This window comes from Anopheles stephensi, chromosome 3 (assembly GCF_013141755.1).
Source record: "Anopheles stephensi strain Indian chromosome 3, UCI_ANSTEP_V1.0, whole genome shotgun sequence".
Lineage (NCBI taxonomy): Eukaryota > Metazoa > Arthropoda > Insecta > Diptera > Culicidae > Anopheles > Anopheles stephensi.
The window spans coordinates 25059710-25080583 of record NC_050203.1 but is presented as its reverse complement, the minus strand read 5'-3'; the positions used below and the strand labels follow the sequence as shown (position 1 = coordinate 25080583).

At 42.5% G+C, this 20874-nt stretch overlaps 1 protein-coding gene across 1 annotated transcript in view; it reads right to left on the bottom strand.

The window, feature by feature from the left end:
• Nucleotides 1–20874, bottom strand: part of LOC118511392 (leucine-rich repeat extensin-like protein 5) — an 89216-nt gene that overhangs the window by 3133 nt on the left and 65209 nt on the right. Inside the window, exon 3 of the mRNA XM_036054422.1 lies at nucleotides 2367–2404. The gene's annotated coding sequence lies outside the window, so the exon portion shown is untranslated. The remainder of the gene's footprint in view (nucleotides 1–2366; nucleotides 2405–20874) is intronic.

The window sequence follows — 20874 nt, the reverse complement described above, 5'->3', positions numbered from 1 at the left end:
GGAGAGAGCAGCTTCCTGGCTCGATGTTGAGCAGCTTTTATGTACAACATTCAGGACTGGATGTGTGGCAAGCTGCTGATAAGAGAACATGGACGTCATTTTCCTATCCCTGCCTCTCCAGACCTTCCGCTTTTCCCTTTTCCCCTATCCAGAAATGGGGATCTCTCACTCTGTCTCTCTCTCTCTCTCGCGCTTGCTCGCTCGCTCCAACCGGGCAAGAGAATGTGGCAATTTTCATTGCGTTCGTAAAATAAGGGTGGAGCATATCGTGCACACCAAATAAGGGTGCGAGTGAGCATATTTGCGTTGTAAACGTGGTGTCTGCCGCTCGTCACCTCTATGGTGGGTTTTTTGGTGGGGAACCCTTATTGGGCGGTCGTCAAATCGGTTATACGTGTGTGAGTGTGTGTGTGTTTCGATGCAAGTTTCAACCAAGGAAAAGCGTGGCGGCAAAGGATGGCTCGGGCTGGTTGGTTATTTTATGTTCTAGATCTGTTTCACTGGTAGTGAAAATGTGGCAAATCGGTGGAAAACATGTTGTTTCGATACATCAACCAGAAGCAGCAGAAGCTCGATGAGTTTTGGGCGATGAGAATGTGTTGCGTTTCTTGCGAGAAAACAACCGGCCACGTCCGTCGTAACGTGTGGAGGCTGGTATTTATTTGTTTGTCGACTCAACTATATAACACATAGAGAGACACACACACACACACCAGAGTCCGGAAGGATGCTGGGCGCTGGCATATGAAGCGATAAGAAAGATTGAGGCGACAGTTTTTCGTTTCGTTTGTTTGTTGCGATTCGGCACATCTTGTGCATAAGAAGGATGGTGTGACACGGTGGTGGTACTCCATTTTGTTTGTTTGCTTACCAACGAGTCCTGGCCCAGACCTGCCAGCCAGCAAGTGTAACTAACGAGACATGCACAGATTTTTCCAACCATAATCTAATAACAATTAGAAATGTGGTGTAGGACGAGGCACCGTCACTTGCACGGGTGAGAACGTCGTACACGAGTGTGGTGGAAAATGATGGGCTTTTTTTGCAAATGTGCAATATGATCATCAGAGAAGACTGGTCTCCATGGTTAGAGATGATTTGCTGAAGTATAGGAGTATTTTTACACAGCAAAAAAATATGGAAGCTTGTTCCAGTGTGCTATATCTTGAAGGCTTTTTTCCTATTAAGTGAATCATAATTGCTTCCACTGTTTCCCTTTAGAAGTTTTAACATCTGTCAATTTTATCGTACAATAATATTGTAGGTGTATGACTACATCATTAATTAAACATCATATTAAAGGGTTGTGGTTTAAATTGACTCAGACAAAATTGGAAGGTATATTTAAAGCGCATTCTAAGTGCTGATGTGGGCTAGACCTGGGACTAGTGATGAGATTGACTGTGAAGAAGATGTCTGGACGTCCAAGAGGTTTTTCTATCAAGAAGCGTCTTCCTTGTTTCTTTGACTGGTTCAAAGGGACTTAATCGAGAAATGGCCATTGATATCTAGGGAACGAACAAATTACTGGAAGTTTAGTATGCCATCACGATTTTTCTAAGCAAAGCAACTTAAGGTGAATTCTGGGACATTACGTAATATAGGTAGTTTTTGTGAATATCTGAATGGTTATGGGGTGGTCCCGTTGGCGAGAAAATAAAGGGGCCAGTCTTTACACGGTAGGACCGGTGTTTAAATCCCATCCAGACCGCTTCCCCGTACGCAGGACCGACGTGTAAATTCAAGTTAAGGAAAGCCATAAACGCCAGTCCGAGACCTTTCGAGGTTATAGGTCCAAAGAAAAAGATCTGGATATTTAGGGAAACCAGTAGAATTATTGAAGATTGAATAATTATTGAAAAAATCACTGCATTTACTTTTATCACGCTGGGGTTCAGGAGCTAAGGTCGTCTTTTTGGATCCTTTAGAAACATATTTTAACGTTCCAAAGCAGACACGCTTCCTCAGGTTCATTTTTTCATCTGAACCAAGTAAAATAGGGAAACGAATAGGTTCCAATACTGAAAATGCAAAAAGACCGTTTCTTTTCCCCCATCATGTTTGAGACGTAATACCATACTTGATAAGCAATATCAACAATTCGCGATTAATTTTTCTACTCGGCGAGCTCTGAATTTGTCGAGGTTAGAAAGGTTTAGTTTCAAATTTTGTAGTCCAATGTAATCAAGTTAAGGGTTCAATAGCGAACGTAATCGATCCATTTCAACAGACCGTAGAGAGGAAAAAAACAACCACAATCCAAGGAAAGACATTCTAAAATCACTAAGCAGAAGGATAGGGGGCGACTCGGCGCTTTGAAGTTGGTAAAATAGTATAAGGAAACGATCAAACAAAGAATCACTTACCTTGGATCTTCTGGAGTCACAAGATTATCATCTGCGAGCTGTTAAAATAATAGACAAAAACAACGTTAGTTAGTATTAATTCATATTAACAGTTTAAATTTATGATAAAAAGATGGAAAATTTATTTAAGAAAGATTGTTCCTTGCTGGCTTCCGTTACTGTACTACTGTATTGTATTGTATTATTATTTACTATATAACTGTATTACCCGTAGTAGCTGGATAGTGGGTCATGCGTAGGATTGTAGTCCAAAACATTAAAAAATACTTAAATAACCAAAAGAACTAGATGTTTCCAGTAAAAACCAATACCATTTTGAGGCAAGTTGTTCATAAAAAATGTTGCTACATCTGCTACAAGACATTTATTGCAGAAACCAGACAAAATGGTAATCACTACTCAGGTCATAAATTCGCAAAACTATGCTCTTGAAGGGGCGTAGTCAATCAAACCACTATTTAAAAAGTAACACCCGTAAAACCGGGTCCATATGGTCGCCGGAAGTCTACCACTTGATGTGCGGGTTGGGTTTGCTTTTTTTTGCTGATCCAAAAATTAACCCAAAAAACTCCCAAAATGCACCCACAGGAGATGCTGCTACACGAAGAAAAAATATACCAGATTTTCCTCCCGAAAAACCTCACCAACCGAAGGTCCATCACCCGGTGTGTTCGTATTTTCCTGCAGTACATTCGCTATCTTCTGCGCAACTTGAAACCCTCCGCGGGACGATTATCGAAAGGCTCAAGCGCAACCACTAGCGCATATGCTAGGATTTAACTCCTGTGAGCGCGCATCCAGTTTTTCCTCCGATCCCATTTGCGACCGGCAGGACACACTTTTGCCTGCAGTCCCGATGCTTTGTGGGTTAATCACAATTAAAACACCGGTGGGGTGAAGGATAGAAGAAGAATGCGCGAACAAGGGGTGTGTGCGAAGTGCATCGTTAATGACCGAGCTAGGGAAGAGACCAACACCCGAGGGGAGGGGAGGGAGAAGTTAGGCCAGGGATTCCGGATATTCATCATCCCTTTAGTGCTGGTACACATCGGCAAGGGGGAAAATGATAAAATAAATGCTTTTATAAGCGATTTCTCGCTCTCTCTCTCTCTCGGTCTCATCGCTACAGATTACATATGTGTTAACAGAGTGTAACATGTGTGCCATTGACCACCGCAGCCGGTGCAATTATGGCACGAGCTTTGAATAAAACCGCAGCAAAAGGGATGAGCCTGGTGGGAGATTCCGACGAAAGATCATCCCGTGTCGAGGGCGAGATAGTGAGGCATCGGGTGAAATTCTTCGTTTGACAGGTTTTTGCCGACCACACCAGAAGAAGCAAACGGGAGTTCCAAAATCAGCCTTCATGATAACTTTTTTCCCCCTAACTGTTCGAGATGAGAGGTGAACAAATATTATCTTTCCACCATTTCCCTGGTGGTGGGTGATGGGTTGTGCAAGGTTTTGCGGAAGGTTAGACGAACCGGGGGGAGATGGTCACACTTGAATATGGCGGGCTCGAGCGTGTAGCATATGGTTCGATTCGCGTGTATGAAAGATGCTCGCGAAGGAAGTGGGAACAGATGTTCCGCGAACCTATGGGCCGTGGACATTGTCTGCTGGCTGTCAAGAAAGAGCAGAGATTTAAATCACCATCTGCAGGGGGCTGCGGGTTCCAGCATTTATCTTGTCCGGATTCGCTTGGCTGTGTGCTTTATGTTGATGAGTGCAAGATTTGATTTGTATGTATTAAAACGGCCGGCTTTATCATCAGATGCAGGCGTTCAGATAGAAAGGCAAAGTTCAGGCGATGATAACATTTAAATATATTTTAATGTAATTATTTTAATAAAATCATGAGATAGTTAAGTTCCGAAAAGATTCTGAAGAAAGTATCCACCAAGCCAATTCAGTTTAGAAACCTTAGAAAAAATACTTAAGATACTTAGAAAAAATAATAATATTTTGAAATCCTGTAAGGACCGTTTTCCATGGTGAGGACTGCCTATGCAACTACGTGCTATCAAGTCTGAACTAATATCCAGAGATGACAGCTATGACCTAAGAGGATGTTAGACCAAAAAGCGAGAGAATATGCTTAGGATAATGTAAGAAATGCATTTTTCAGTATTCAGTTTCATCAGGTCATACTCACAGAGTATCGATGTCTGATATAAGTGTACTACCTTCCAGGAGACGAAACCGAAACGAAACGAAGCCAAAACTAAATGAGGATGACTAGAACGAGTGACCTAGTAAATCGTTGCAGTGTTTTATTCAAACGCAGAAATGTTGAAGAAATTTGAAGATTCGAATAGCTATTTGAGCTCGAGCACTAAAGGCCGTTCATTTTTCAATGAGTCACATCAGAGTTGATGAATTCAAAGGAGAATATGATAAAGAGAACTATGTACCCTTTAGGGCAGTCTGGTAACCAAGTGGATAGAGGTGCCAGGCTTCATACGGCAGGACCAGAACCGGGGTTCAAATCCCATTCAGACCGGCTACCTTGAGGTTATCAAGTATAAATGCCTATACTATGTAACCTTTTAATATAGTGACAGTTTTAATTTCTTTGACAGGTCGGTCCCGGAAAAAAATCGATCTTCTATGCAGTAAACCAAACAGCAAAGCACGCAACCACAAAGTCAGCCCTAGATATTCAAATCTTTAAATAAATCTGTATAGCATATTCCAGACACTTTAAACAGCAGTTATCACCCAACAGTCATCCTTTCGATATCAAAAACACATTTGTTTATTAGATTTGAATGTCACCGTAGAGAAGATAAAATTTATTTGCTCATTCAATTTCTGTCGAAATCCTCATCTGCCCCGTAAAGTACGAATAAATCGTCTCTCAAAAAGGACCATGTCAGTACATTTAACCCTCCTAGTGCACTGTTCATCTCTGTACAGCCCTGTTTTTGGGCGTAGCCCCGAGCACAAGGTGAGTGCCAATTCAGCTACTTTTGCCCCTTGTTACTGTGCAGTACACAGCAGCAAGCTGTATTCAATCCTGTCGGAAGCCGACGGAAACAAAACAATCCCCTTCGATTTAGAACCCGGCGATCCTTCAACAGCCGGTACACGGTGAATGGCACCTGATGAAGTGTTTTATTTACCGAACACACACCAAGGGGGTAAACATTTATGGACACTTTAACTTTCGACCCTTATTGTTTTTCGAGTTCGCGCGATACGGAGGGAAGTTTAAACATGGGTGAATTCATTCCGTACCGGCGACTCCGGATCGTTTGCTTTGAAATGTAATAAACGAGTCATGTTTTTTTTTAGCGGACTGCAATTCACTGCATGAAGAGTCAGTTCCGGTAGGGAATGCCGGAAACGCGTGTGTTCAAGCAGAAGCGGTGTGGTTAAGGAGACTTTGATGCAGGAAACAGTTACAGGATGTCAAGATGTATACAGGTTTTTTTGTGTGGTTGGTGGGTATTATTATCCCGATCAAATCATTATTACTGCAAATCGAGGTGATTAAGAGTGACATTAAGTGCGTGTATGTTTGACAGCAGTTTAACGACTGTCAAGAGTCAAACACTTGAAAGTATGAAGAGTCTGCTAAGAGTATAAAGTGGAACTTTTGCGTTCGAAGTAAATGCAAATGTCGGAACAAATGTTACTTTCGTTCGCTGTAACGTATTTCGAGATTGGTGTCGACTTGACAAACGTATCAATAAATGGTTCACAAATCAGTTGTGAATTCTTCAACTTGAGAGATCTTATTTTAACAGTGTTCGTGATATTCTTTTTAAAAGACAAAACTACTTACTGCTCAATTTTAATTCGCTGAGGACTGATGCAAAATTCTGCAGGATGTTTTCTATCGCCATTGGGAGACGGACCTGCCTATCTTATTTTTATCCTAGCACTAGAGAGAGCCATCCGAAACAAGTATACGCTGATGATATAGCCACAATTTGTTTGAGGCTCTCCTAGACAAAATAAGCTTTTAAAAGATCGAGTAGACAGCAGAAAAACTCATATTGGAAATTGACGAGACTTAGACTAATATTCTCTCACAATAGACAAGTATCTACAGAACCTTTTTAGTCGCAGTACTCTTTTGCTCGTCTTTGAGACATGGATTTTATCGAAATCTGACGAAAATCTCACAGTCGCTTTCGTGCAGAAGGTGCTCAGAACGATATTTCAAGAAGAAAAAGTTTTGGAGAGACAATGAAGGATTCGTTTCTATAACGAAATCTTACAGCTGCACTATAACCTCAGTACTGTCCTGCAAAGTCTCGGACCTGACATTCCTGGCTTTCTGGCACTTGATTTTACCCATGGAAGGATAGTCAGTCCGTAGGAGGATAGTCAGGCGTACGGGGAGGTAATCTGGATCTGGATTAGATCCTTGGGCCTGCCGTGTGAAATGTCTAGTGAATGATACTCCTCAAAGTTCCGGTGGTTGCTCATATCATGAGAACGGTACCGGACAATCCATTTCGTCAAGTCTTCTTATTCCATCCACTTGGGCAGAGAAGATTCTGAATTGACTCTGAGTGATCTGAAGGACTTCTGCATTAGCGGTACTTACGGCGAGATAAGTCGGCGTTATTTTATTTTCGATATGGCAAAATTCACATCTCGATTAAAAAAAATCTTTGAGGATATACGCCACATTACTAAAAGGTCTATTCCGCAGGATAATACAACTAAATTGTGCTAATTTTGTTTGTCAGTTAAATAATGAGAAACATGATAAAGCCTATATGATAAAAATAAGGAGGATGACGCTGTTGAAGCCTGCAAACATCATATCTTGGACATTGGCAATTCCTACAATTATTGTTATGACAAAGCTATATGGCAAGGCTATTTTTGGAATTTAAATTCAAAACCAAATTTCAATACTATATTAACAATGTCGAAGGATAGATAAAAATCAGTGAAAATGTCTAAATGTATATGCGCCTTTTGCCTTCTACTCTAAATCAATCCGCATAATCTAATCGATAGAAATTGAATTTAAGGTGCTTTGAATAAAAGCAAATGGATGTAAATTAGGCATAATTCTTAATTTTCTCCGATTTCTTTTGTTCCACGGAGGTTCCCCATACACCAGAACAGGCCTGTTTCCCGGCGAATGTTTTCCACCGCAAACAGTAAAGCCATTAATAAGCACGTAAATCAAAAGAAAAAAAAAACGCTCAAATGTCCACCGACACACATTCAGCCGCCCCAAAGTGTCGATCGTCGAATCGATAACGAACGCTAATTTCTTCCGCAAACTGCACACAGGAATGTGGCTCCGGATTTTTTTCCCACCCAGTTAGCCAGCACGAAAGACATTATCCGTGTCCGCGTCTGATGTTAGTAGGCGGAGAATTAAATGTTCCATGTTACGATGAAACAACAACGGTAGGCTTGATCGGAAGCCCCGGAGTGACTACTAACTGCCGTTGGGTTGGAGAAAAGTGTCAACTGGTAAATGTCAAAAATGTCAAGTACGCACAGTAGGGGGAGCGAAATTTTGTGTAAACATTAGCATTTAAATTTACACTCATCGCTGCCGGTTGCACTTCCGGCTGTATTTGCGGGTTTGGGAGAGAGTTGCAGAGATTTTGCTCCCCAAAAAACCGAGGGTTTGTGTGACTTTGTGTGATTTTTATTGTATTTCGTTACGGTATTCTCCGCCACGAGCATGGAGCACTTTGTACGGGATGTCGAAATTGGGGAGATATAATCCAATTCAAAACAATCGCCGCACCGTTCTCAACCGACCGAAACCGGAAGCCGGGCGACGAAAGGCTAATTCAATTTAACCAAGAATAACTTCCTGGAACCAACTGGGGCGCACATTCGCGAGCTTCGAGAACCAAACTTTCACCATGCCTTGCGTTTCCTTGCCGTTCGATGGAAGGGACCATCCAGAGCTCAGTGGTCGGAAATTTTGCACGGTTCAAAGCAAATCCGGTTTGCGTTCGACGTCCATAGGGCGCCACCCTCTGCCGAACCGAGTTCGTCGGCCAAACGACCGAGCGTAGTTATGGCAGTCCTTCGGTGCGTAACCCGGAGGACCTTGCCGTGGTCGAGCACCGCGACAACGAAGCGTTACAGCCGTCGGCGATTGTTGGGCGAAATTTATTCCGTCACGGATTTTATGTTTTTAAATGATCTTGTTATAATTTCATTGTCCTACGCGTAGGGGAGAGGTGGAAGCACGTTTAGCGGTGTCGTTTTTTGGGATTTGCGGGATTTGCACGCGATTAAAGGGACAAAGCTACTTGGGAAAATCGCTTGCTGTCGAAGCGTTTTGGGCGAGACTGAAATGACCAACATGCGTGCGTGTGTGTGTTTGTGTATGGGTGTGTATGTGAAGCTGGAACACAACAGATGGATGACACCGATCGGGATGAGATGGCATGGTTTGTCATACGATACCTTCTTTCCACGCTTTAATAACACTTAAAATATTAACCCTTAAAGTGGCAAGTGAGTGATAACAAATCAAGGAAGAAAAATATCTTTCAGATTATGCTTCACTACCTTAGTACCTTAAATTAATATTGTTTTGTAAATTCAAAATTGCACCTCGTTTTCAATGGCCGGTTGGTAGCGCTCGTGCTGTTCTGTTCGTTATAAATCGTATGCACGAGAATTCACTATTGAAAGCAGTTTAGTATAGGTAAATAAACACTTTAAACTAAAAAAAAGGTACTAGCTTCAGGAGATACTTTGAAGTCGATCGTTAAATCTGATCGGCGTCTTATGAGTCTAGAATGACATTGTAGAAGCCACAATGTGAAGAGGCGCATTATCAAAGTAAAACTAAACCTTTCTTAGCAACAGTCCGGAAGTCGAGGTCTTCACACGGCAAACCCGGATATCAATTCCCGGATCCAGAACTCCAAACGCAAGAGTGACTATCTTGCTACGAGTAAGATCAAGTCAAAAATAGCCAGAAGTGTCAGAATAAGACCTTTCGAGGTTGTAGTGCGAAAAAAATCAAAGTTGGTCCTGTTTTTTGCTCAAAGAGGAAAGAAGAACGGCGCAGTATTGATCAAATTGATCTTATAAAAATTTAGCAACAAGCTGTTAGTAAATATTTTCAAAAACTTTTGTTATAAAGCAAAAAAGGAAGAGAATGATAATAAAATGATAATAAAGTTGTTTTTTAAGAATAAATAGTATGCTGATTTTGATGATATGTTTTATGTTTTAGCCATATTTTATTAAGCATGACAAAAGGAAGATCAGACTCGTTTGTTTATTGACCCAATGTTAGGATTTCTGTCCAAAATTTTCAATTAAATTTTAAATAAATACTTGTTCGATTCTTACAAAATCGGCAACATCTCCTCATTTTTATGATAAACAAATTCATTACCAAAATTGTTATGCAAAATAATTTATAACTTGTAGTATGTAGCAATTTATTTGGTAAAATTTTACACAAAATTATCATAAACACTCACTTACACTACTCACTCCGCACTCGAAGGTTAACACGCAGCATCCCGAAAAGGACACACCAAACAGCTCGTTTTCAAAATATGTGAGCTGTTGTCGGGCGCTGGTCACGCGTAATAATCTAAATTATGTTTTTTAAACCTCCAGCCCGACTGAGCGTACCCACGGGCACGGAGTTGAAAGATGTCATCTTGTTGCTACCTCTGCTCTCTGTGTTCACGTGAGGGATGTCCCGGATGCGTATCAATCTCTGCAACCCCCGTGTTAAAATGCGATTTGGGGTGGGACAGTACGCTGTCTCCCGTGGCTAAAGAGAGCCGTCCGTCGATAGGGTGAACAAGTGAACAATTCGTCACCAATTGAATTAGATGTGGTTCGCTGTCGGCGCACGCAGATAACGATGGTGGCTCGCGGTAAGCTCAAGTAGCCGTTTTGGGCCGAAGCCGAAAACCATTCCCAGGATTAGCCATTCATGCGATGCAAATTTCCACTAGACGCGCGGGTTGACACATTGATGGTCGTCGCGTGGAAGTGCCTTGTTCGTTAAGACGAATTGATTTACTTACATGAATATGGGTAGTTTTTTCTTCTTTGTCCTGAAGACACGTGATTAAATTTCACGGTTCCAAGTGAATGTTGAGATAGGCAGACAGTTTTACAATATGGGATGTGTTGTTGAGGTTGTACCGAGAGAGATCTATAGTTGTGTGATTATGGTTTACATATTTTATTCGGTTTGCCTTTAAAACAATCTCTGTCTCTCTGTTACGGCTAATAAATCATGTCTTTTCATGGTTCAAAGTAGCTCTGAGTAGATTGAATCACGAATACTCTGCTCAATATCATAATTATATCATGTTTATAAACATGGTTCGAATTCCAATCCTTACCCCTTGATGTTTCCGCCTGTCAAAACATCAATTTAAGTCTTTCGCTAATGATTTCATTTAAATCTCCGTTGTGTACATATACGTAGGATCTGACTAAAAGTAGGTCAATCTTCCACGACTCATCGTTTACTCTATGCTACGCTATGTTCATCCACCACAAACGTCAAAATACTCTAAACAAGGTCTATACTGACAGTGGCCATAATGTGTCTTTTGCCTCATCATGTACTGGGACCGGCAAATGGAGGAATCCCTCGGAGAACCACCAATTTCCACTCCAGACCAACCCAGAAAACCCCGAACCAATCTCCGACGGCGGCGAAACAGAAAACGGAAATCCGAAACTCAATAAACTGACAATTTGTTTATGCTAAAACACGATAATACACTAAATAGCCGGTGTTTGGGTTTGATTGCTGTTTACACGGACTGTTGCAGGCGCCGAAATGAATATTTAATAAACTCCATCGACTCCATACCGTCCCCGGAGCCCTGACTGTGTATTATAAACGATATACCCGACGTTTTGTGGTTGAGGAATTCCCGACGAATCAGAGCAGCATAAACCCCAAAACAGAGGGTGAGATGTTTCCCATGCCTTTCCGCAGGTATGTTTTCCGAAAACACTTACCCAAAGTGGGGAGTTTTTGATGAATAATTTTCCAGCAAACGGTAGCTGGGCGTAGAACGTGTTGTTGTCACCACCTGCTACACGTGACGGAGTGAAGCTGGAGGGCAATGAGATTGATGTTATGTTATGTTGACAAATCCATCTTCAACACGGAGCTTTGCGCACCAGGGGTTGAAAATGGTAGTAGCGAATAAACATTTGCATACATTTTGATGCTCGTTTCTGAGGAACAGAATAACGGTTGTGAAGGTGTTTATATTTAATTAAACCAGACTGTTAATTGTTTTTGATGGATTTCAACAAAAAGTATCACTTATTAGGTAGTAATCAATTTTGCTTTGGAAGCAACAACGCAATCTCCAACTCGAAAGGATCGGCAGCAAATTCAGACCATTGCCGCATAAGCAGCATACAATATCCGGCTACAGATCAACTCTCAAAAGCCAGAATTAGTATTGAATAAAAAAAATACTATTGAATTGAATTCTGGTCCGGTAATTTTTGATATTTAGTCGTTAAACACACCTACACACATTTTCTGCCCTATTATGTTTTTTTCCGATCCGATAGTAAAAACGAGAAGGATTTCGGATTGGCAAATACAGTCTAAGAGGATAGCTAGCTACCTCATTAGATATGCATAGACTCAAATTGAAACCCATTTGGAACCCTTCAGGGATGTCTGACGGTAGAAGCACTATAATATTATCCCTAATCTGTGAAAAACTTTGGTTGCCGTGGGCTTTTAAGATGGCGATGTTGGTTGAGCATATCTCAGCTTTGAGCAAACACCTGCTTTACATGTGTAGCTCGCCTACAATCATACAATACGGCCAAACCGTTTATTATGAATAATTTAAAAATTAAATAAATATGTGATTATTTAACTAAAAAACACATATTTTCTTTAAATTTTATGCGCGTAAAACTTTTTTCGTTCTTGAAGCTTAATACTGATTTTAATTTAAATATTTCAATTCAAAGCAAACACCCAAAGCATCCTCCCCGAATCCCTTTATTTTAACGAACCAGCAGCCACCTAGCGGTGAGTAGCGCAAACTGTCATTTGTGCTTTTCTCCTTAAAGCTACCGAAAAGCTAAGGACATTTGAAAATTTCACTGAAATGTTTCATGCTCCTTGAACGCTTTTAATCCTGTACAAGAAATATCTCGAAATAAAACTATTTAGATTATTTTGAAACATCCAATAAAAAAATAAATCAGGAATTACAATAAAAAAGGTAAACTACTTAAAACTTGTGAGAGTTAAATTTATCACGGAACAAGGCAGCTACATTGATCAATAACGCTTGCTCATTGCAACGCTAAAAATATGTAACAGAATTTCGCTAAAGATGATTAAAGAGTAATCAACGTGAATTAAGTAAAAAAAATTAGTAAGTTTTTATTTAATAATTCATCTGTTTACTGACAAACTCTATTTTGCTGCTCAGCATCCAACAAAAAACAATTAAGATACCCAGTTACTATGAGCTTGCCTTTTCCTTCCAGCCTCCATTACTACGCCTTCTTATCCTGTTCCTTATTTTTTTGTTTGTGCCACCCCTAAAAGATGGGTAATATAATCCGACGGTAGCAATAAAAATGATCAACTGGAAAGGACTCGCAGGGACGGCAGGACGCAAGATCGCGGACGGCGGCGACTGTCGCATCCCCGGCGTCTGTCCGCTTTATGGCTAGGTTGTTGAACTCGGCGCTTACATAATATTGTTGCTGGCGCGGGTATGCTATGTCTTTTGTTGTTTTTGGCAGGCGAGTGAAGCAGAATAGTTTTGCTTGCCAAAAACTTCTGTACCATCAACGCCGCAGCCTCGACCGGGTGAACGATTCCAGCTTTCGGATGTTCTCCCCGTTGGTGATATGTGTCTCTCTGTCTCTCTGTCCTGCCTGCCAATCACCGAATCATGTGATGTGGTTTGGGAACAAGAGTTTTCTATCATCATCTACAATCAACCACCGTTTCTTGACTTTTCCCTGGTTGTGTCTGTGTTTGCATATTTGTATCTTAGATCAACGTCTTCTGCTAACGATACGTAAGGACAAAAAAGCACAACCCATAAGCAGCAACGGAATGGTTTCAATTTTTCGTACGCAAAAAGCAATAAATAGTTTTCCGCACGGCGGAAGCATGCCATAAACCAGCGTACCGATGGCACCATCGCGTTTCCTGCTACTACCAAAGCGAACAACCGAACCGAAAGCGAAAACGTAGGAAGAGAAAATGGATGCTGATGGAGGTTAGAGGTCGAATCATCACTGTGTAAGGGTGTGGTGGAAAATCCTTTCCAGGGCCGTCTTTGCTGGTGCTAACGCGCTCCCCGGTATACATCCCCCTTTTTTTTGAGCAACCCAGTGCAAGAAAGTAAAGCTACTGGTAGCGACCTTCGGTAACGCCAACGCTAAGATGGAGACACAATGTAAGATGGTAAACAGGTCTTGGAGTCGCAGTCAGGATGGAGCATGATGATGATCGTGTTGATTTGAAACATTGCCACTTCTCAGTGCTCGGAACGGATTTTATGGTTGGGAAAGTGCAGTCAGCACCAGAAGTATGCAACAATCAGCTTGTGCAATAAAACAATCCAAGCTTTACTTGTGGTTTTCGCAAATGCATAATGATAACGATAGCTGGTAGAGTTTTTGCTTCCAATCGCTAACGCTCGATGCACTGACTTCGTTCTAGTCAGGATTATAGTAGCATGCCCTGTGTGAAGACATGATTTGTTACAATGTTGCTTTCAATTGCATATTGCATTAGGTGAACTTTTCAAGGATTCTGAACCATCATAAACAAGTAGGAACTTGGTGGAATTTGAAAGAGCTTTCTAAGGTGTCCTTCCAATTGATACGTGAATTATAACAGGATAGAGGAGCAATTCAGAATCCTCCAAGAGTTACATATTAGAAAAAAAAACTAGACGAACAAGTCTCATTATGGAGTTAGACTGAGCAGACAGACCCCTACACCAGTACTCCGTAGCATAGTGTGTAAGGGACCTTGATGTGCACCAATCTCATCTCACACATGACCTGAACAAACCATTGCTTGGACAGAAAAAAGGGTATTCAGTAGAGCTACCTTTCTGTCCTATGGCCTTCCATATATTGTTGGTGAGATGTCTCAAATTCCGTAACGACGAGATGTTGTCACGATCGAGATGTCTTCAGCATATGCATTGATCAGGTGCATTGCATAATTGTATTTTGTTTACAACTCGTTAATATTAGTGAATTTGTAAAAGTCAACACATGCGGTGTTGACAATACGGCGTCAAGTCGTCATCCTAAAAATAAAAATAAAAATAAAAAAACATTAAGTGTTTACAGAATCGCCATGTCTAACGGCAAGTGTCGTCTGGTTCAAATGGGATTTGAACCCCGGTTCTGCCGCGTGAAAACCGGCATCAGCAAGTATCACGTTTTAACACAATGTTTTAATTAGGACTTATTAGGTTAAAACCAATAAATCTCTAACATAATTATACTCCCTTCTCAGACACGTGCTTTCCACTAAGCACACATGCCCAACCGTGTCCTTGTTGCAGCAGTCCTTAAAGCCATCGGTAACCCCTGGCTAACACGTGTCCATCCGTTTGGAACCCAAAAACAAAGAAACTACACACACCGGAACACACAACCAAATGTCGGCCGGTGGTGCCGAGCCCTTAAAAAAAACTGAAACGTCTGTGGAAATTCCGGACGAAAATTCGCGATCCCTTACAGACTGGCGCGTCCATTTTTCCAAGAACGAAAAACTGCGTGTAACTTCCACACTACAAACACACATCACACATACAGAGAAAAGTAGACGAAAAAAAAACTAGCCAACAAACACTGTCGAGACGAGTAGCCGCACCACCGGTTGCCCCACGGTTAGTCTCCCACGCTTCCGACTAAATAGTTGGGGACGCGGATAGAACACCATAGCGGGGAAACGGAGAAACGGAGTCCGACATCAACACTGTGGTGGCCGGAGGATTTTTGGCGCCAAAACGCGTGTACAACTTCGGCTGCCTTTTTATTCGCTTCGCATTTGGAAGCTGCGAGGATATGGGGCGGTTTTTGATGGGAAGGAAGATTTGGGGTATTGACCGAAGTTGTCGAAAACGAAGGAGCAACAAAAATAAAAAAACCATAATCGGAGTATACGAACGAAGTCTTTGTGTGTGCGGGAATGCCCTTTTTTCCTGACGCGTTTCCGCTTACGCGGCTATATTTTCATTAGATTTCTTTTCTCACCGGATTGGCATTTATCTGCTGAGCTCCAGTGTCTCGCCCTGTGTCGTTAGGCAACGAGCGGAGATCTGAGTCAATTCACCATGGAGTCTGTTGCGATGGATGGAGATAGCTGTCTAGCACGGTCGTTTGAAGGAAGTTGATTTTTGTTGTCCCTACTTTTTGTTTTTTACTTCGGCGATAAGGACGAGCCCCATTTCCTATAGCTCCTTGGGAGGTGGAACAACAGACGAATAATATGGTAAGTGGTGGTGGTGGTTAGGGCTGTGAGCTCTGGGCAAATGTTCACGAAACTATGGGCAACACTGGAAATGGTTTTATTAAGATTGAGTGTCAATCGCCATTTTTCGGCATCGATTTGATGAATTGGTAGAAGGTCTCGTACCGGCTCGCGTTGTGCAATAATCACGACGATTGCAAAAGACGCCATATTAATCATGCGCGCCTCCGAATGGTTTAACAATAGTTTGATAGAGGAGAAGAAACATGCCCCCCCCCAAGCAGGGGCATAAAATTGAAACAGCAGTACTAAATCAACCGTTTGTGGTGAAATACGCTTCGTCTTGTGTTAGAAATTGCTGTTGATTTGTTTTTTTATCAAATAGCTGCCTCTAACCATTGAACCATTGTGGCTGGCGATCCTGGTCACGGCACCAAAGCTGTTCCTACAAGAGCTTAGTGGAGAATAATCTTCGAGGCGTCGGTACTTCCCATCTCAAAGTGCACCCGCGACAACACAATGCACCGTCGGACGGCTTTTTGATGAAAATTTCAATTTCTTCACACAATCCGCTTTCTATCAAACCAGCGACAACAATTCAAACAAACCTTTGCCGAAAAATTATTCATCCTTCCTGGCCCAAATTATCATAATCTTTTGTCTGAAAAATGCATTTCCATCCCCAATCAATTCTGCAACCCGATTTCGATTGTGCATTCATGCTCCCCTCCCCCCCCCCCCCGCTCCCACTTTAGTCCCACCATTCCTCCTCCCCCGTACAACGAAAGAACCTGTCCCTTCCGTTCCTGTTCCCTCGCTTCAGGTGCTACACATTCCATCGTTCTGGGTGAACAGTTATGTTACGATCAGTTGCGGGAGTTGTCGCATCGAGCGAGCCAGCAAAATTTAAAGCGAAAACAAAAAAAAACACAGGCGACAACCAAAAACCAAACTTCACGACTTCGGTGGAAATTCCACGAAACCGAACTAACCGAAAGTAATAAAGCAAAACTGAAATAAAACACAAATTCACCCACCATCAACTCCGCCAGGTTCCCGCTGTACCATTCGTCGCACAAAGGGGCAGGGAACGGTGAACCGCGCGTTCAGGCCAAATTTTTGGACACCATGACCATACGTACGGAATGAATAAATTATCACATCAAAAACCCGCGATGCCGCCCTTAAAGCCGGGAGCCCGCCGGAGCCTTGTCGCCGCCAACGCGCCACGCCACGAATGGGTCGGTCGGTCGGCTGGCTACCGTCAGCAGCAACTGATGCACAAGGTACGCACACACGCACCGTTCCAGACACGGACTGCAACCGCGAGTGGTGAGTTGCAGTAGCCTTTTGGGAAGTTTGGTGTCGTCTTGTCATCCTCCTGCGCCTCCTCCTGCACCTTCCGCTACTCCTCCTCCTCCTCCTCCTTCTCTTCCTCTCATCCGTTACATTGCACTCCTCTCCGAAGTTTCCTTATTCCATATTTGACCTTCGTCTGCATGCCACGGAGCTTCTGTTCTCACACTTCTCGCTTGATGGCGGAAGCAAAAGGAGGAGGAGGTGGGAGGACGGTGGCTGGTCGTCCACCAACCGTGCGTGCGAACGGGAAACCTGTTTTATTTTTCCCCCCGATCGCTCGATCCAGATGACCGCATTAGGTCGCGGGTGGCCGGGCGTCGGTGGGCCGGGGAGTTAGGGGTGAGGTTTGGTGATAAGTGGGACCCCGGGAAGTGGCATTCCCATGGTCAACAGCCAAGGCTATTGTCGATAATTCTCATGGTTCCTGAGATAGCTGCTTCCAGTAGCTTCCAGGCGTTGCATCTAGCGGTCACCACGAACGTTCCAGGATATTTGCGAGCGGTAGCGAGTTTTGTTTGCGATTGAGGCGTTACACAGGTCTATGATTATTGTCTATAAGGGACATAAATTAATAGTTGTATTTTATGACATCTTTAACTCCTTAAGTTATAGTACATGTGTGAAAATACCTCAAGACGCTACCGTTAAAGACGTGTTCTAATTCAAACACTACAAGCTTTAACTTCAATTGTTCAAAAGTCCCTGATCACTTCTCCTTGGTCTTTGATTCTAGCTTTTCTGAGTTAGTTTCCTCTTTAGCTACATTGTCAGTAATTTTCAGATCACCAAACTAACACAGCTTAAAATCGTTTGTCGAATAATTAATGTCTGATAACGTCTACTTGAGCAGTTTTTGAATTTTATTCCGAAACATTTTTTTCTAAACAAAAAAATTTTTTAGAAACATAAATGAAAACGAGCAATAAAGCATACATTGTTATGATAACATTTAAAATTGAAATATTCTAACTAGTAGAATGTAACCACTTCTGCACCGATGGACTAAAAAGATAAATAATGACTCTATTTAATATTTCCTGTGAATTTTATTTTTGTATTTAGTGGATGTAAATGTAGGATATATTAATGGAAAAACGAATAGTACGAAGAAATGAGGGGAGAGAGAGTAGAATAGAGATAATATTGATCAACATTTCTTTTATTAAATAACAAGCCATGTAACTGGAGTCTATCAGTGGGCTCAATTTACTCAAAACACCCTAGCGCCACCTAACGTCAAATATTTTAATTAAAAAAAAAGTCCATCGATCCTTTGAACTATTCGTTCGGTCGTTGACTTTGTTTTGAAATTTCTCTGGAGCATCATCTTTTTTTTCTTTTCAACTGATAGTCTATTTTTAAATCATTTGGAATTGCACTTGAAATAGAGCACGTATTTTGCAAAAAAAAAAACATCCCCCCTAAGTGGCAATTGAAGCGCCCGCAAGTGCTCCGGTCAGTGCTAAATCGTGGGAGCATAAACCCGAACCATAACCATATTGACGAATCACCGTTGGCACTCCACACCCCGTAGCCCACCCCAGCCCATTTGTGGCGACCTCTACCACCCTCCTTCGCACCAACCCAACAGTCCACCAACCTTCAGTGCATGTTGCCGTTTTGTTTTGCGATAGTACGGGACCGCGGCGCGTATGGCTATAAATATTTTTTTCCCAACTTCCCACTACATTGTATCGGTAAGATGTTGAAAATGTTTTTACCCCCCTCCCCCCTCCCCTTCCCATTTCCTCACCGTCACCACAGGCGAGTTTGCTACCCACGTTTCCCCCAAACACTTATGAAGTGTGCACATTGCATGGTACACTACGCAAGCATGCAACCACGTGGCGAACGTGTACGGGGTGTGCATCGGCGTTATGCGCACCGAGCATACACACGCACACGAGAGGAATAAAATATTTATCCTTTTGTAGCATGCGCCAAAATTGGCCATAGCGCAGTCGGGTTAGGTTTTGCGATGCGCTCGTACTCCACTCTATCGGAGGGCGCGCGCGTAAAGTAAAGATTGTTTTGGCGAGTTTCCGTTGGACGAGGGATTTAGGGATGGCCCGGGGAGGGCAGGGGTGTAGGAAGCGCAGTGGCTGATGTTTTGATGCTGTGGCGCACAGCACATAGTTAAGCTTCTTCCGCGAGACACCGCAAGAGACGTTATGTTGGTCGGTGTTGTCGAACGATTGGTGGTTCGACGCTTTTAACGGAACACGGATGGGCTGCTACCGGATCATGCATCTTCTCTGTACCTTTCTCTGTCTGATTTTGCATCGTTTTGTTTATTTTGTTTTGCTTCTTGAAGCAAAGAACAATTGCAAACTTTATTTTTGTTTTCATCAGAAATATTTCTTTTATATTATTGTCAAATGCCCACCACGGTTCGCACATCCAAGAATTGGTGTGGTGTGATAAGTCTCTAGAGTTATATCTTGCTATATTTTTCATGCTTATATAGAACACTAATGTCGCGTCATATGGTGACCGATACCAGAGTTTGTGAGATGGGTAAACCGTTTAGAACTTTTCGAAGTTTCAGTGAAGTCAACCAAGTCGATTGTAAGATCGCTTCTGTAGATGATCTCTTGATGATAAAATTTAATATATTAATTGCTAATAAGGTTATTACACAGAAAACTCCTAAGCTCTTCCAGCCCACTTGGACGAAGACCCTTAGACCAGGCTTCTTGGACCAGGCCTCTTAAACGAAGAACTTTTGAATGAGGCTTCTTAGCCGAGAACTGTAAGGCGTGATTTGCTGGAAGATGCCGCTTGGACGTACACTTCCACTTGGCCGTAGGACGATTAGACCCCTGTCTGTCGTTCACTTAGCCTAATGTATCCTTGGTGAGATTTATTGCAAATAATCATCTAGTTTGATGAATATTTATTCTGTCTTTTGGCTTGTGTAGGCTTTCAGTCGCAGTTGAACTATTGCCTTGTTTATACCTCATCAACACGAAAAAAGTACTCCCATTTCAGCTCACTTTTGAAAGCTATTTGAAATTTGTGTTTAGAACTACAAGTTACTTAACACCTAACACATTCTAAATATTACGCTGCTCCAGCGAGCAAAACGAGCCCTTGTGGTGTGTATGTAAGATCTCTAGCCACACATCAAACCCTGACCAGTGGCGGCGCCTCATTGCGACCATCGCGCGCTACGCAATCGAATAAACGGTTGTCGTACGGTATGCGGCGTGCAGGCACACGCCGGAGCATTATGATCTAAATTTGGTGCTCCGTTGTCGGCATCACGCACCGCAGCAACCCGGGGTCCGGCTTTGATCTTTGGCAGCGTTTTGCATACGGTGCGTGTGCGCGCACTGTCCGAGGTGAGACACTGCGGTTTTCGCACGGCAAACGCAAAATGCAACGGCCGAGTGGTGCCACCTTGGTGGTGCCGAATTTGGCAAACCGGTCCCGATCGGCACTGTGCCGACAAAAAACGGAGAGGCGCAATTCCCGGGCCATCTTTGCCAGCAGCCATAGGGCAAAGGATTTGCATTTTAAAAGGTAGTACTGGTGCTTAGAGTTTTGTAACGGAGTAGAGCTCCTCATCAAGCAGAGGGTAGCAAAAGGAGCAAATTTTCCGAAAGATTTGAAACGAACAAAAGCATCGAGCAGTTGCACACTGGCAGCTAATACCCGACGCGGCTTGCATCAACGCATGCGCATGAATCAGACTTACACACCAAACATTCC